This window comes from Tursiops truncatus, chromosome 9, assembly GCF_011762595.2.
Source record: "Tursiops truncatus isolate mTurTru1 chromosome 9, mTurTru1.mat.Y, whole genome shotgun sequence".
In the NCBI taxonomy this organism is placed as follows: domain Eukaryota; kingdom Metazoa; phylum Chordata; class Mammalia; order Artiodactyla; family Delphinidae; genus Tursiops; species Tursiops truncatus.
The window spans coordinates 26,560,659-26,570,764 of record NC_047042.1 but is presented as its reverse complement, the minus strand read 5'-3'; the positions used below and the strand labels follow the sequence as shown (position 1 = coordinate 26,570,764).

Below are 10,106 nucleotides of genomic sequence, written 5' to 3'. Positions count from 1 at the left end.
TAATAAGTGTTTTCCACACTAAAAAACAAAAACAGTAGGAACTATGTTGCACATACTGGCTAGATGCTTATCAGATTCTTCCTGAACACACAGAATAACTTCATCCACTTAGAGCTGCAAACTGCCAAAGAAAATCAATCCCAGTACACATCAGACTGTGACAGAAGGGAGACATAAACCTTCGCTGTTACTAAGCTCCTCAGATTTCATGCTTTATTTTTAACCATGGCACAACTTAGTCTATCCTAATTCGTAAGTTGGCATTATATGAGGGTTCCTAAAATATTTGTTAAAGATTTAGAGATCAGGTGATAGCAAGAAAAATGACATTGAAATTTAGAAAGATGATGATCCCTGTTATGTAGAGGCAAACATTTGATAAAACTGTTGTATGCAGTAACTTGAAAGGCAGACGAGGCTATTTGCCTATTCAGTCAGAAGCTTTAGGGGATGTGGTTGCAGGAAAAAAAATCACAGAATTACTTTATTTTGGACATCACTGACTACTTTCAACAAGGTATTACCATTAAAGAGAGAAACTCAGGAGTAAATTGGGCATTTTGCAAGCAGAAATGAAAGAGAATACAGAGTCCTGAAATTCTGTGCCTTGTAAAGTTGGAAAAGGTAGCTGCTTATAGATACTGAGCAGTTGGTGATGGTATTTTTAAAGGACTGAACAACAAAGATCCAGTAAAATGTGTCAAGTGAATAATATAAATCAAGGGTAAAATCAATAAAGTATGTACAGTCTTCCCACCCTAGATAGGTGGTCCCAATTAAATGAAGGGAGAAACAAGTTGGTAAAAAGCAATAAAATAAAGATATTTGAGAACTACATCTGGAAATGAACTTTGGATATGTGATTACTGGTACATGTAAAATTAGAATAAAACAAATCAGCGGTCTACTGGTTTGAGAGAATTTTATTGCCAAAAATCACAAATTTGAACTAAAGAAGCCTTTGACTGTTTCAGGTTTAAACAAATGAGTAATAATAATAAAACCTTGAACCCCCAATTTTCCATCAACATGAAGCAAACTTTGAAGGCTGTAGAGCCCCAAAGGTATTCTCTCTAACATTCACTTCCAATGCAGCCATGGAGACTAATGGATTAAGAGGGGTCTCCAAATGGGTGGACCAAGGGGCCATGGAGAAAATAGATGTAATAATTCCCCCTAGAGAGATGAATTGGATCTTGATCCAGGTACTCCCCCTGCAACATGCTCAAGGTGGGGGACCTTCACAAAGTTTTCTCAGTGAGATTTCAGAACTGTAATGGGCAAGTCCACTGTCTTTTATTCTTTCTCTTTCTGACTGAGAAGTTACATTCTATGTTCCAGCATTGGGCAGAGTGTGTGTGTGTGTGAGAGAGAGAGAGAAGGTAGCTAAAAAAACTTGTTTATTTGGTTCACAGGTTCTAATACAAAAGAAGCCATCTATGGACTATTGGAGAGGACTACACCTCACCAAAAGGTACAGCACTTTGAGTTCAATGCAGTCACTGGAAAGAATTTGATTTTTCCTCTGTGAGGAGGATCGTATATGAAAAGAAACATGTAAATTTGATACTTAATGATCAAAAGACTAGACTGTGTTAGAAAATGGTTAGAGATTCATCAAACCTGTTTCTTCTTCCTTGGCAAATAGGAAGATTATACCTGCAAGCCTCCTTTGCAATTAACTTTCGCATGAACAGTTCTGTTTAATGGAAAGTGGGAGAAAATGATGAACACGTGGCTGTTATTATTTCTTCTGAGAGTGTCATGTAGTTCTCTTTTGCCTTTCTGCTGTGATCTGTGGTAGTGTGTTCAAGATAAAGGTAGTACAAGATGGAAGCACCTCCAAATCCCTCCTTATAGGGAAGTCACAAGAGGAAGCCATGAGAAACAAAACATCATTGACTATATGGGTTACAGTAGCTAGCATTCTATGAAATATATCACTGATCCATTTCCTCCATCGCTACTATTTCTATTCAATCTACATAATCTCTTCATTCTAAAACATTATCAACACAAATCACAGGGTAATATTATAGGTATGATTGTATTTGTTTGTAAACATTCTATAAATTTTCACTGACTATGGCATCACCTTCAAATTAGTTACACAGACTGTAAGGATTCAGACTGCCTGTTATTGACTCATATACCTCAATTTTTTCTACAGTCCTTGAATCACTCCCTAACTTCATTTCTCTGGAAATTTGCTATTCATTTCTCAAGGCTTCTCGTAAATGAAGATTTTTCAGTCATCTCAGCAGGGCTGGGGTTGGGGGGGGTAGTTGTTTTTTCTGCTATTCCTTCCATTCCTCAGTGCATGCTACATATCACTTTTTTTATTTTTTGCGCTTTATAGTTTATTTCATTGCCATTGTTTTAATCTTTTAAAATATTTATTTGGTTGCGTCAGGTCTTGTGGCAGGCGGGCTCCTTATTTGCAGCTTGTGGGCTCCTTAGTTGTGGCATGTGAATTCTTAGTTGCAGCATGTGAACTTTTAGTTGCAGCATGCATGCAGGTTCTAATTCCTGGACCAGGGATCGAACCCGAGCCCCCTGCATTGGGAGTGCAGAGTCTTAACCGCTGTGCCACCAGGGAAGTCCCACATATCACTTTTATTTTATTATAAATGTTTGCTATGTCTGTCTTTAATTGTGGGTATCTCCTGAAAAAAAAGTCAATTTACCTTCATACTGCCCTTCCCTGGCATACTTCATAGCACATATTAATGTCTTACATAAATAATAAACATAATAAATGAAAAAGTACCAACAGATACGTTATTCATGCTGGCCAGTTTATTCAGCCAATTCATTGACAAAAGTAGATTTGTTGAAGAACATACTTAGGGAATTTCTTCTATCATATATTTTCCTAACATATTTTTATAAGCTCTTATTCATTATTGTTGGACTTCTCACCTAATAACCTATTTAGCACAAAGCTTCTGTATTGTATTTTATTATGTTCTTATACTTTCTTCATGGTAGTTTTAATAGTCATGTTTCAAACAGTCTGAGAAGCCATCACTCTGAAAGGGAAAAATAGTAGTTATTTCATCCTTCTCCCCAGACACAACTAGAATGAGTCTTTGATGTAGATTGTTAGTACAAAGCTAAATTGGTAGTCTAAACTGTATTCAAAAACCAAATCACATCATTAATTTTATAGAAGATGTTGGGCTTAGAATTATAAACCCTTGTCTATTTTTGTCTTATTCTTACTGAAAATTGACTTCTGATTAAATTATTAAATGCTTTGAATTGCACTATAAAAATTAACTTCTAGGGGCTTCCCTGGTGGCGCAGTGGTTGAGCGTCCGCCTGCCAATGCAGGGGACACGGGTTTGTGCCCCAGTCCGGGAAGATCCCACATGCCGTGGAGCGGCTGGGCCCGTGAGCCATGGCTGCTGAGCCTGTGCGTCCGGAGCCTGTGCTCCACAACGGGAGAGGCCACAACAGTGAGAGGCCCACGTACCGCAAAAAAAAAAAAAAGAAAAAAATTCTAACTCCTTGTCACTATGCAATGAGATGAGATCAAATTATTTATAAACCCCTGCTCTGCCAGCAAGTGATGTCTCTTGGACCTCATCAAGAAAGAAATTCAACACAAGCTCACTTTCTAACTTAGAACTGAATTTCATAATAAGGTGTCATTCTTTAGAAACCAGCAATTATTTTATGCTCACACTATATTTATTTCCTTGGCAATGTCAGACACTTGCCTTGAACATTTTTGTATATGACTCAGTATTCATAACAGTGACAGTTGAAGTCAAAGTTTTCCTTCACATTTCCTCTTATTTATTTAGTTTTCAAGATATTTTGCCACCAAACACATTTAAAGTTTCCTATGATAAGTCAGCAAATGAAAGCTGTGAACCTATAATATAAAGCACTATGCTAAACGCATAGAGCTGCAGTGCAAAAGCAAAGAGCTACAATGCAGCACAATTCACAAAACAGCTAACATCCTGGGACTTTTCAGTTTAGTTGGAGCAAAACTAGCAAAATAAGCCAATGCATTAGAGGTGCCAAATGAGTGATAATAACAAAAAACTATGTTTCTATAATTATTTAAAGTATCTTTTTAAAAAAATTGATGTCTAGTTGATTGACAGTGTTGTGTTAGTCTGGTGTACAGCAAAGTGATTTGGTTATACATATATATACATATTCTTTCTCATATTCTTTTCCATTATGGTTTGTTACAGGATACTGAGTATAGTTCCCTGTGTTACACAGTAGGACCTTGTTGTTTATCTATTTTATATGTAGTAGCTTTTATTTGCTAATCCCAAACTCCTCATTTATCCCTCAACCCCCATAGTTTGTTTTCTAATATGTCTGTGAGTCTGTTTCTGTTTTGTAAATAAGTTCATTTGTGTCATATTTTAGATTCCACACATAAGTGATATCATATGGTATGTGTCTTTGTCTTTCTGACTTACTTCACTTAGTATGCTAAAGTATCTTTGTTTTTATATCAGTTGGTGACCAAGTATCAATTGGTCATCATTGAAACTATATAAGGTAGAATACAGAATTATAGGATAGAACTATACCTCCCTTTATACAGATCCATTACTATTTGAATTCAATATAGAAGTGCCGGGCTTCCCTGGTGGCACAGTGGTTGGGAGTCCGCCTGCCGATGCAGGGGACACGGGTTCGTTCCCCGGTCCGGGAGGATCCCACATGCCGCGGAGCGGCTGGGCCCGTGAGCCATGGCCGCTGAGCCTGCGCGTCCGGAGCCTGTGCTCCGTGGCGGGAGGGGCCACCACGGTGAGAGGCCCGTGTACCGCAAAAAAACAAAAAAACAATATAGGAGTGCCTCTCCATTGTCTTCATTCAGGGAGAAATATTGAACAGATTTCTCTAGCAATACCTGAGTGGGGAAGTTGGTGATAGGCTTTCCTTTCCGTCCACTTAGGGGTCCAGGATCTACTTTCCAATTCTCTGGGGCTTATGACTATCCTGAAATGATAGAAGGATTGTCTATATGAGGGTAAATCTAGTGAGGACTGAGCAAAATCTTGGCAAATGTAACAGGAATCACCTATTAACTTTGTTAAGACTCAGTTTCCTGAGAAAACTGATTTCATATTAGGTACTGAACTTAGTACCTAAGTTCAGAGATTGTTTTATGTGTGTTGTACTTATTAAAAGACACAGTCTTTTTAAAGTACTTAACAAAATACCAGAGAATGATAAATTTTCAATAAATGTTACAGTTGCTAGAGGATTTGTGCCTCTTTCAAATGGGAAAATTGGTGGAAACTCAGCTGTGCTCTACTTCATTCCTCCAGTAATTCTGGCAATTCTGAGATGCTGTCCCACAAGGGCATGGCTGCATTGAGAAGCAGGGGTGTCTGTCACATTTGGAAGGAGCATTGAAGTGATAATGTTACCTAGTCCAAACTTATTCTCTCCTCACCACAGGCCAGTACATTGGGAGATGCGTTTTTGGGGCAAGGAATAACAACTTTATTCTGAAAGTCAGCAGACCCAGAAGAAGGCAAACTCATATCCTAGGGAAGCATCTTACCCGAGTTAGAATTCAGGCTTCTTTTATACTAAAAGTGGAGGGGATGTGGTTGCTTGTGGCGAACTTCTTGGTGTCAGAATCCTTTGTTCTTGCATGTGTCCGCGTAGGTCAGGTCATGATGTTCCTGTAAACCTCCAGCAGGACAAATGTTATTCTCTGTTCTGCAACTTTTTATCTCTATGTGAATGAAAGAGTGTTATACCTTTAAAGGTCAGAGCCTCGAGAATAGGCTATCTTCTATATTTCAGGCTGTAGGCAACATTCTTCTACAAAAGGTGCAGAGCCAGCATGGCTAAGCACAGGCAACAGAACACAAAGGTTAAAGTAAAAGAAACAGATCCAGCATGGAGTCAGATGTGTTCTTCCCTATTACAGTAAGAGTGGTTGAGAACCACTGTTCTAGATCTTGAAGCCAAGGACACTAATTATTTTGAATCTTCACAAGTGCAGATAATTTTTTGTATAAAGCAGATGTCTCAAAATTTTTTGCTGACCTGAACTAAAATTTAAAGTTAGATGTCATTCTAGTTTTTCATTCAAAACGAGATTTTATGCTAATTCCAGTGGCTTCCAAAAACAATTTTTTTTTTTTTTGAGAAAGAAATCATTTGTCTAGTGAGGAAAGAGTTTCAACTGGCGCTGTGAAATAACAACATAGCTGAGTAAGAATATAATGAACAATAAGTAGAATGTGGTCTTTTGATCATGGAGAGCAATGTTTGGAGCATCAAGTTTGCTCTGTACGGGTGTTAGTATTTGTAATTATTCACGGTAACCATTCAGCCAGATTGCCACTTAGAAGCAATGTCAAGGCAAACAACTCAATCTACTTCCTCCTGGCTGTTCAAAAAGTAACAACATGCCCTACAATCACACCTAAATCTGAACACTGTCATTTCAGGAACTGTGCAGAGGAAAAAGAATTCTTAAAACTACTTTTGTTCCAAGTTAATGATAACCTGATGTCCAAAACATGGATTGGAGAAATTAATTTTGTTTAGTAATTTATTTCACTTTAGACTAAAATTGCTATGAAGATACCTCGGCCTCCTAGAAACAAAGGAATTTTTTTTTAATGTTTCCAGAAAAAGTTAAATTATGTCACAGGATTCCTAGACTCACTCTTTTTAATGGAAAAATGAATGAAAGGCAACTTCACTTGATATAAAATAATGCAGATTTCACTTTAGTTTTAAAGAAAATTGTTCATCTCAAATTTATAAATTTTCCATTTTAAGTATCTGCTAAAAGAGTGCTTTGTGACTATGTTAATTTTTTCACTTTTCTGTCTCAGTTAATTGAGTACCCTGTGATTAAACTGTCATCTGTATTTAATCGTCAATTTTTTAATGCAAAATGAACTGTTAAGATAGTATTTACATAATTTTATGGGTTTATGAGTTAGTGTTTCCATAATAGATATTGGTGTAATTTATATTTGCCTGTTAATATATTGAAAAAAAATATTGGTGATTTGGGCTTACTATGCAGGGACCAAATAATATATATGGGCTACATTACACAATATATTTGTTTCATTAAAATATATATGATTTCAGTATTTTGTAGGCCAGAACATGAATTATATTTTCAATATCACTTCATAAATTTATAAACAAGAAGATATTATATTAACCAGACACTCTCTTTTTCAGAATGTATAAGTCCACTAACAATACACTTCTTTTAGTATATATCTTTAAAATTTTGACAACGTAGCCTTTCTCAAAGTACATTGAGGGTCATCAACTAATGATGTGCATATTTTTAAGTTTAAAAAAATTAAGACCCTTTTAGAAAATGTTTTTTGGAAAATCTACATATAATTAGGGATAAAAACTCATTCTCCAAAATGAACTCTAAATCCCCATGATCAAAATTTGAAATACTGAGGAGCAGCTCTGCAACTCCTCAAGTCTCTGTGTGCTTCGGCCTTCTTGCCTCCTCTCCAGCCTCCACCATGTCCATCAGGGTGACCCAGAAGTCCTACAAGGGGTCCACCTCCGGCCCCCAGTCCTTCAACAGCCGCTCGTACACCAGTGGGCCGGGCGCCCGCATCAGCTCCTCGGCCTTCTCCCAGGTGGGCAGCAGCAGCAGCTTCCGGGGCGTCCTGGGCAGCAGCATGAGTCTGGCTGCAGGTTACAGTGGGGCCCCAGGTCTGGGGGACATCACAGCTGTCACGGTGAACCAGAGCCTGCTGAGCCCCCTCAAGCTGGAGGTGGACCCCGACATCCAGGCCGTGCGCACCCAGGAGAAGGAGCAGATCAAGATCCTGAACAGCAAGTTTGCCTCCTTCGTCGACAAGGTACGGCACCTGGAGCAGCAGAACAAGATTTTGGAGACCAAATGGAACCTCCTGCAGCAGCAGAAGACAGTCCGGAGCAACATAGACAACATGTCTGAGAGCTACATCAACAACCTCTGGCGGCAGCTGGAAAGCGTGGCCCAGGAGAAGCTGAAGCTGGAAGTGGAGCTTGGCAACATGCAAGGGCTGGTGGAGGACTTCAAGACCAAGCATGAGGAAGAGATCCAAAAGCGCACAGACATGGAGAATGAGTTTGTCATCATCAAGAAGGATGTGGATGAAGCTTACATGAACAAGGTAGAGCTGGAGTCCCGCCTGGAAGGGCTGACTGACGAGATCAACTTGTACAGGCAACTGTATGAAGAGGAGATCCACGAGATACAGTCACAGATTTCTGACACCTCCGTGGTCCTGTCCATGGACAGCAGCCGCTCTCTGGACCTGGATGGCATCATCGCCGAGGTCAAGGTCCAGTATGAGGAGATCGCCAACCACAGCCGGGCTGAGGCTGAGACCATGTACCACATCAAGTACAAGGAGCTGCAGCCCTTGTCTGGGAAGCACGGGGATGACCTCCGTCACACGAAGATTTCCGAGATGAACCGGAACATCAACCGACTCCGAGGCTGAGATCGAGGGCCTCAAAGGCCAGAGGGCTTCCCTGGAGGCCGCCATTGCTGATGCCGAGCAGCGTGGGGAGCTGGCCGTCAAGGATGCTCAGGCCAAGCTGGCCGAGCTGGAGGCCGCTCTGAGAACCGCCACGCAGGACATGGCACGGCAGCTGCGCGAATGCCAGGAGCTCATGAACGTCAAGCTGGCCCTGGACGTGGAGATCGCCACCTACCGCAAGCTGCTGGAGGGCGAGGAGAGCCGGCTGGAGTCTGGGATGCACAACATGAGCATCCACACCAAGACCGCCAGCGGGTACTCAGGTGGGCTGACCTCAGCCTACGGGACCCCTGGCCTCAACTACGGGCTGAGCTCCTACCAGTCCAGCTTGGGCTCCAGAGGGGGCTCTGGCTCCTTCAGCCGTAGCAGTTCCAAGGCTGTGGTTGTGAAGAAGATTGAGACCCGTGATGGGAAGCTGGTGTCGGAGTCCTCTGACATCCTGCCTAAGTGAAAGGCTCCCGCGATCCCTTCCAGCCTCCCTGCTCACTTGCTCCTGCAAGAAGGAGTTATGCAGGGGAGTGTTGGAACCAAAGACCTGAGGCTCAGTCCCGTCCTTAGCCCACCCCTGGGGGAGTCAACTGCCTGGGGCTCCCTCTGTTGCCCACGCCCCCAACTAAAAGCCAATCCAAGTGTCTTTTTCAGAATAAAGCTTCAGCTGCCTCTGCCAACAACAACATCAAAAAATTGAAATACTGAGATTCAAAATTAAGACAATAATAGCATCTCTGCCATGGAAATATAATGTAGATCAATCAAGTGTGAATTATATCCATGTGTAATTTTCCTATCAATTACTAGATTGTTGAAATAATACATGTATTCTATATGTCCACATATGTATATGTTTCTATAACTTTTTCCAAGAGTAAAGAATAGTGAAATAAATATTATTTTAAGAAAAAACTGTGTCTTTACAAGTTTGATAAATTGATGCCAGATTGCCCGTAGAAATATTACCAACTTAAAATATATTGAACAGTATATTAAAGTGCGCATTTCTTCATGCCCCCTTCCAATTAGAATAGTATAAATTGTAAAACCATTGCTAATCTGGTAGGTAAAGAATACCTGCAATGTTTCATTAGTTTACAGTTATTTCATTACTAGTGCATGTTGTTGTCTTTTATCTGTTTATAGTTGCTTTTCTCTTTTGCTTTTGTGACTTTTCTCTTTAAGTATATTAAATGATGTACATTTAAGGCCCAGCATCCAGTCCACCTTTAGACCAAGGACACAAGCCCTAGAAGTCAACCTAGGGCAGCAAGAATTCCCTTACATAGTAGTAGGCAGACCGAAGAGTGCTGACGTGTCTCCTGTACCAGGATAACTATATAATTTTGGCAATGGACCTGAAACTCACAGTCACTCTGACTGGCAGCTTGCCACACATGTAGCATTATATAAAAACTTCAGGCATGCCTCTGCAAGGAACTCCAGAGGCATGAGGGATCTCCTTTCATCCTTTGAGATTTTTTTATCCTAGTTCTGCATATAAATCAAAGTGAAGAAAATTTCAGCTCAGTTGTAATTCTTGTCCATATTCAAATTTGGATCAATTCTTTGTAGTCTGGCCTACCCCTCACT

General features: G+C 40.3%; 1 pseudogene; it reads left to right on the top strand.

Moving 5' to 3' along the window:
* Positions 1-7,498: 7,498 nt before the first annotated feature.
* On the top strand, positions 7,499-9,127 carry LOC101330658 (keratin, type II cytoskeletal 8 pseudogene; annotated as a pseudogene).
* Positions 9,128-10,106: the final 979 nt, after the last annotated feature.